At 53.8% G+C, this 6,000-nt stretch overlaps 1 protein-coding gene across 2 annotated transcripts in view; it reads left to right on the top strand.

The window, feature by feature from the left end:
* The first annotated feature begins 3,754 nt into the window (after window positions 1-3,754).
* The window catches only part of DGCR8 (DGCR8 microprocessor complex subunit), a 28,240-nt gene continuing 25,994 nt past the window's right edge, over window positions 3,755-6,000 (top strand). The window contains exon 1 of one of the 2 annotated variants that reach the window (XM_073006997.1): window positions 3,755-3,935. The gene's annotated coding sequence lies outside the window, so the exon portion shown is untranslated. The remainder of the gene's footprint in view (window positions 3,936-6,000) is intronic. The other variant, XM_037994763.2, reaches the window with a different exon arrangement.

Raw genomic sequence — 6,000 nt, 5'->3', positions numbered from 1 at the left:
CCAACCCAGGAAGTATTATACCTTTCAAAAGAAGCCTGGGACCTTAAAAATCAAAATCTGTCCTTACCAGTTAGAATAAAAGTTTGTCTACAGCCATGGCTCAGGAGTTTAACTCACCAATACATCCCCAATCAGCCAGTCAGGAGAGAAGACAAAGGCTGCAAAGTTGCACACTGAGAGTCCTGGGTTAGGCCGGGCACGGTGGCTCATGCCTGTAATCCCAGCACTTTGGGAGGCCGAGGTGGGCGGATCACGAGGTCAGGAGATCGAGACCATCCTGGCTAACACGGTGAAACACTGTCTCTACTAAAAATACAAAAAATTAGCCGGGGGTGGTGGCAGGCGCCTGTAGTCCCAGCTACTCGGGAGGCTGAGGCAGGAGAATGGCATGAACCCAGGAGGCAGAGCTTGCAGTGAGCCGAGATTGCACCACTGAACTCCAGCCTGGGCAACAGAGCGAGACTCCGTCTCAAAAAAAAAAAAAAAAAAAAAAAAAAAAAGAGTCCTGGGTGAGACTCCTGTGGCACCACAATCATTAAAGAAAAAAATTATTCAGCCTTTGTCAAAGCATGGTAGGGAAGGCCTTATTCAGGAGTGTTGCCACCGGCATATGGACCACAGGCAATGGGGTTTTGCTGCAGGGGAGAGATTCAGCTCAACTCTGAATACAGCAGGGACAAGCGTGAACTGATAGCTAAGAAGCAGGGTGGAGGGTGAGTGGATGGAAAATTACTAAGAGGAAACATGAGTGATAAGGGGGATTCTGGCTAAGCTGACCTAAGAGGATTTTTGCTGAAAACAGGCTGGGGTGATCAGACATCACCTAGAGGATGGTGGAGGGATGAGGAATTTCATCAGTATTATGGGGAAACGAAAGAGAGATCAGCCTGTTACTGTGTCTATATAGAAAGAAGTAGACAGAACAAGACTCCATCTTGTTCTGTATTTGAGATGCTGTTAATCTGTGACCCTACCCCCAACCTTGTTCTTGCAAGAGACATGTGCTGTGGTGACTCAAGGCTTAAAGGATTTTGGGCTGTGCAGGGTGTGCTTTGTTAAACAAGTGCCTGAAGGCAGCTTGCTGGTTAAAAGTCATCACCATTCTCTTAATCTCAAGTACCCAGGGACACATACACTGCCAAAGGTTGCAGGGACCTCTGCCTAGGAAAGCTAGGTATTGTCCAAGGTTTCTCCCCATGAGATAGTCTGAAATATGGCCTCGTGGGAAGAGAAAGACCTGATCGTCCTGGAGCCTGACACCCGTGAAGGGTCTGTGCTGAAAGGCCTCTTGGCAGTTGAGATAGAGAAAAGCATCTGTCTCCTGACTGTCCCTGGGCAATGGAACATCTCGGTGTAAAACCCGATTGTATGTTCTGTTTACTGAGAAAGGAGAAAACCGCCTTAGGGCGAATGCTGCTCTTAATGCACTAAAAAGGTTTATGGAGATGTTTACATATGCATATCAAGGCATAGCAGTTTTCCTTAAACTTAAGTCACAGAGATCTTTATTCATATGTCTTACTGCTCACCTTCTCCCTACGATGATCCTATTATCCTGTCACTTCCCTTTTTCTAAGATGGTAAAGATAATGATTAATAAATACTGAGGGAACTGTATTCCCAGGTGCTGGCCCGGGTCCTCTGTATGCTGAGCGCGGTTTCCCCGGGACCACTTTTTCTTTCACTATACTTTGTCTCTGTGTCTCATTTCTTTTCTCAAGTCTCTCGTTCCACCTAACGAGAAACGCCCACAAGTGTGGAGGGGCAGGCCACCCCTTCAAGTATTGAGGGCGATCAGATATCAAAAGCAGGGTGGTTCTTGCTAAACTGGAATTCACACAGATGGACCTAGAAGGTTTAGGAGCCTGATAAAGTTTGGCCAAGCAAATAATCTTTTGTCAATACAACAACACAATACTTTTCACTTTTTTTTTTTGAGACAGAGTCTCACGCTGTCTTCCAGGCTAGAGTGCAGTGGCGCGATCTCGGCTCACTGCAACCTCCGCATCCCAGGTTCAAGCAATTCTCCTGCCTCAGCCTCCTAAGTAGCTGGGACTACAGGTGCGTGACACCACGCCCAGCTAATTTTTTGTATTTGTAGTAGAGACAGGGTTTCACCATGTTGGTCAGGCTGGTCTAGAACTCCTGACCTCAAGTGATCTGCCCGACTCGGCCTCCCAAAGTGCTGGGATTACAGGCATGAGTCACCGTACCCGGCCTTGCCCAGTTTTTTTTGGAGACAGTCTCATTCTGTCGCCCAGGCTGGAGTGCAATCTCAGCTCATTGCAACCTTCACCTCCCAGGTTCAAGCGATTCTCCTGCCTCAGCCTCCCGAGTAGCTCGGATTACAGGAACCCGCCACCACGCCTGGCTACTTTTTGTATTTTTAGTAGAGACAAGGGACAAGGTTTTGCTACATTGCTCAGGCTAGTGTCGAACTCCTGAGCTCAAGTGATCCGCTTGCCTGGGCCTCTCAAAGTGCTGGGATTACAGGCCTGAGCCACAGGGCCCGGCCCACTATTTTTATCACTCAAGATTTTCATCTGCAGCAGCTATTATTGGGGTGGCTACCTAATGGGAAATTTTTCTATTACCACTATTCCTTCCACATTTGACAGGAAAGTTAGTCTAAGGAAGAGCTGTACCCTCACTTACTCATATCCTCCTTTTCCTTTTTTTTTTTTTGAGACGGAATCTCACTCTGTCGCCCAGGCTGGAGTGAAAGTGGTGCTATCTCGGATCACTGCAGCCTGGAACTCCTGGACTCAGGCGATCCTTCCACCTCAGCCTCCCGAGCAGCTCGGACCACAGGCACCCGCCACCAGGCAGCTAATTAAAAAAAATTTTTGAGCCAGGCGCAGTGGCTAACGCCTGTAATCCCAGCACTTTGGGAGGCCGAGGCAGGCAGATCAATTGAGCCCAGGAGTTTGATACCAGCCTGGCCAACATGGTGAAACCCCGTCTCTACCAAAAACATAAAAATTAGCCAGGCGTGCTGGTGGCGCCTGTAATCCCAGTTACTCGGGTGGGTGAGCCAGGATAACCACTTGAACCCGGGAGGCAGAAGTTGCAATGAGCTGAGATCGCGCCACTGCACCCCAGCCTGGGCGACAAAGCGAGACTCCATCTCAAAAAAAAAAAAAAAAAAGTAGATACTGGGGTCTCACAATGTTGGCCTGGCTGGTCTTGAACTCCTGGGCTCAAGTAATCCTCCTGCCTTGACCTTCCAAAGCTCTGGGATTACAGGCGCAAGCCACCGTGTCCGGCCTAACCCTCCCTGTTTTGGATCTCCTGTTATAGTATTAGCAAATAGAAAAGCTCCAGACAGTTGAGCATACGCGTTCTTTGTAAATGATGACGTCTGATACAGTGATGCTTTTAACCGGGTTGTGTAACGCCTTTGTGTGCACGGTCTCTTCTGCAGTCTCCACTGAAGGTGGCCCGTCTGCGCGTCCGCTCCCGGCTTACCCCGCGCTCCCTGTTCCCGGCATTCCCGGCGCTCCCCGCGCTTCCCGCGCTCCCCCGCTCCCGGCATTCCCGGCATTTCCCGTTCCCGTCGCTCCTCGCGGCCGCCGCCCTCCGTCCGGCGAGCCCCGCCCGGGCAGCGACTGTTAGCGCGACCGCGGCCTGGGGGTCTGGTCCCGCCCGCGCGGCCGCGCTATTGGGCCGCGCGCCGCGGACGCGCGCGCTATGCGCCACCGATTGGCGGCCTCCGCAGCCCGCTCCGCGGCTCCTCCAATGCGGGGCGGCCGCGTGCGGGGATTGGCCGCGCGCCGCGAAGGTCCGCCCTCCGCTCGCCCGGCGCGGCAGGCTGGTCCCGGCAACCGGAGGGCCTGGACAGGCTTTCCAGATGGCTGCGGCGGTCGGTCGGTGAGGCTCTCCCGGCTGTGGTCTGGCTGCGGGCGGCTCGGGCAGCCCGCGGGCGCCTCAGGTAGGTGCGGGGCGCGAGGGGCGCCCCGCGGGCGGGCGGGCGGGCGCTGCGGCCTGCGCGAGGGCGCGCCCTTCCCTCCCGCCTCCCTCCGGGACCGAGGCCGCGGGCGGGGCGGGGCCGGGGCACGGAGCCCGGCCTTTGTGAGGCAACATGGCCGCGGGCGGTGGAGAGCGCGGGGTGGGGACCCCTCCGGGGCTGGGGGACTGGCCCCGGGCCCAGGCGTTGCCGATTCTCGTCGCTGTCCGCCGGGGTAAAGAGGCTCCTCTCCCCGCGGGCCCGAAGCCTGGCATCGCCTTCAGGCGGGAAAGGTGTGGACAGGGACAGTGCTCGCCTGGGACCCTGCTGGCGTGAACACAGTTTGGGAAATCCAAGAAGTCGCCTAAGTCTTTTTGTCCACCAAATGCTCACGGGTTGAGTGTCACGTAGATAATTGGGATACGGTTTTATTGTAACAATGAGCATGGCAGAAATAAATGGAAGGTGGCAACCTGTTGACAGTGATGCCTGTCTGGTGTCAACCGATGGACTTGGCTTTCTTGTGGCAGGAGTCTGATTTGCCTTTTTGCATGCTTGCATGTACCTTGTTCCTGCACGGCAGTCCCGTCTATGGCTGTCGACTGTTCGAGGCCAACCACCAGACGAGGATCCACTATTTCCTGGCCAGACTAGACTCCCGGCTGTGGGTGTGGCCCAAACCGTTCTGCAGGCCTTCACTCACAAAAGGGAGTGAATGGCCAGCGCGGGGTACCCAGTGTTGCCTCTAAGTGCGGGATGTGAGGCCTGTTGGAGGATGACAAAAGGAACGGATGAGGTCATACTGCCGCTGGGTTGGGCGGGAGGCTGCAGCGGGAGAGACTTGACCAAAAAGCAGCATCCATGGCGCTGGCACTGGTGCTGGCCCGTCGCGGCCAGTGCCTCGGTTAGCCAGCACAGCAAGTGGACTAGGAAGAAGGGTGCTGTCCAAGTGTATGGGTTTTCTCCCCGTGCCAGGGGTCCAGGGGAGCTTGCGGTGAGCCCATTCCTCTCTGATGGTCCTGTTGGCAAGGCAGGGTTTGCATCCGGTGTTTGGTCAGCTGGAGCAGTGGGGAGGCCTGTGGGCGGAGAGCTCCCCTTTGAGCCCTTTGCGGCCAGGCACTGTGTGGAGCACTTCCCAGAGTCTGTTTTGTAGTCTCACCACGACCTTGGGGTAGGAAATGTGCTTTCTGGCTGGCTTGCCCAGTCTTAGACTCTCTTGTTGTAGCCCCCTCCTTTGTGATGTCATCCAGCCTCCTGGCTTTAATGCCAACTTTCCTTGACATCTTAACAGCTCCAGCCCTGGCCTCCCTTCTAGGCTCCAGCCTGGTGTTTCTGGCCACCTCTTCTATATCTCCATGTGTTACTCTGGCGCCAAACTCAAATCTTCACCCATGCCAAAACATTCCTTGGCCTGTCCAAAGTCCCTTTGATTCCTCTTTTTCTTACAACTTCATGCAGTTGACAGGAGGCCCTGTCAACTCACCTTCTATTTCTAAGCACAGACCGTTTTCCACCACCTCCAGGTTAACATCCTGGCCCAGCCTACCTGGTGAACCTCTAATTCTCTTTACTGTCACCTTTGGTCCTCACTCCCCATCCACCACCTATAGTTTTTCTGGACACAGAGTGATTCTTCTTCCTCTTCTTTTTTTTTTTTTTTTTTTTTTTAAAGACAGAATCTTGCCCTGTCGCCCAGACTGGAGTGCAGTGGTGCGATCTCAGCTCACGCAACTTCTGCCTCCTGAGTTCAAGTGATTCTCCTGCCTCAGCCTCCCAAGTAGCTGGGACTGCAGGCTTCCACAACCACCACGCCCAGCTGATTTTTTTATTTTTAGTAGAGACGGGGTTTCACCATGTTGGCCAGGCTGGTCTCAAACTCCTGACCTCAAATGATCTGCCTGCCTCAGCCTCCCAAAGCTCTGGGATTACAGGCGTGAGCCACTATGCCTGGACACAGAGTGACTTTTTTTTTTTTTTTTTTTTTTTGAGATGGAATCTCACTTTGTTGCCCAGGCTAGAGTGCAGTGGCGCAATCTCCGCTCACTGCAATCTCC

Source organism: Chlorocebus sabaeus, chromosome 19 (assembly GCF_047675955.1).
Source record: "Chlorocebus sabaeus isolate Y175 chromosome 19, mChlSab1.0.hap1, whole genome shotgun sequence".
Lineage (NCBI taxonomy): Eukaryota > Metazoa > Chordata > Mammalia > Primates > Cercopithecidae > Chlorocebus > Chlorocebus sabaeus.
Note: the sequence above shows the minus strand (reverse complement) of the source record. Positions and strands in the feature narration are given on the sequence as shown.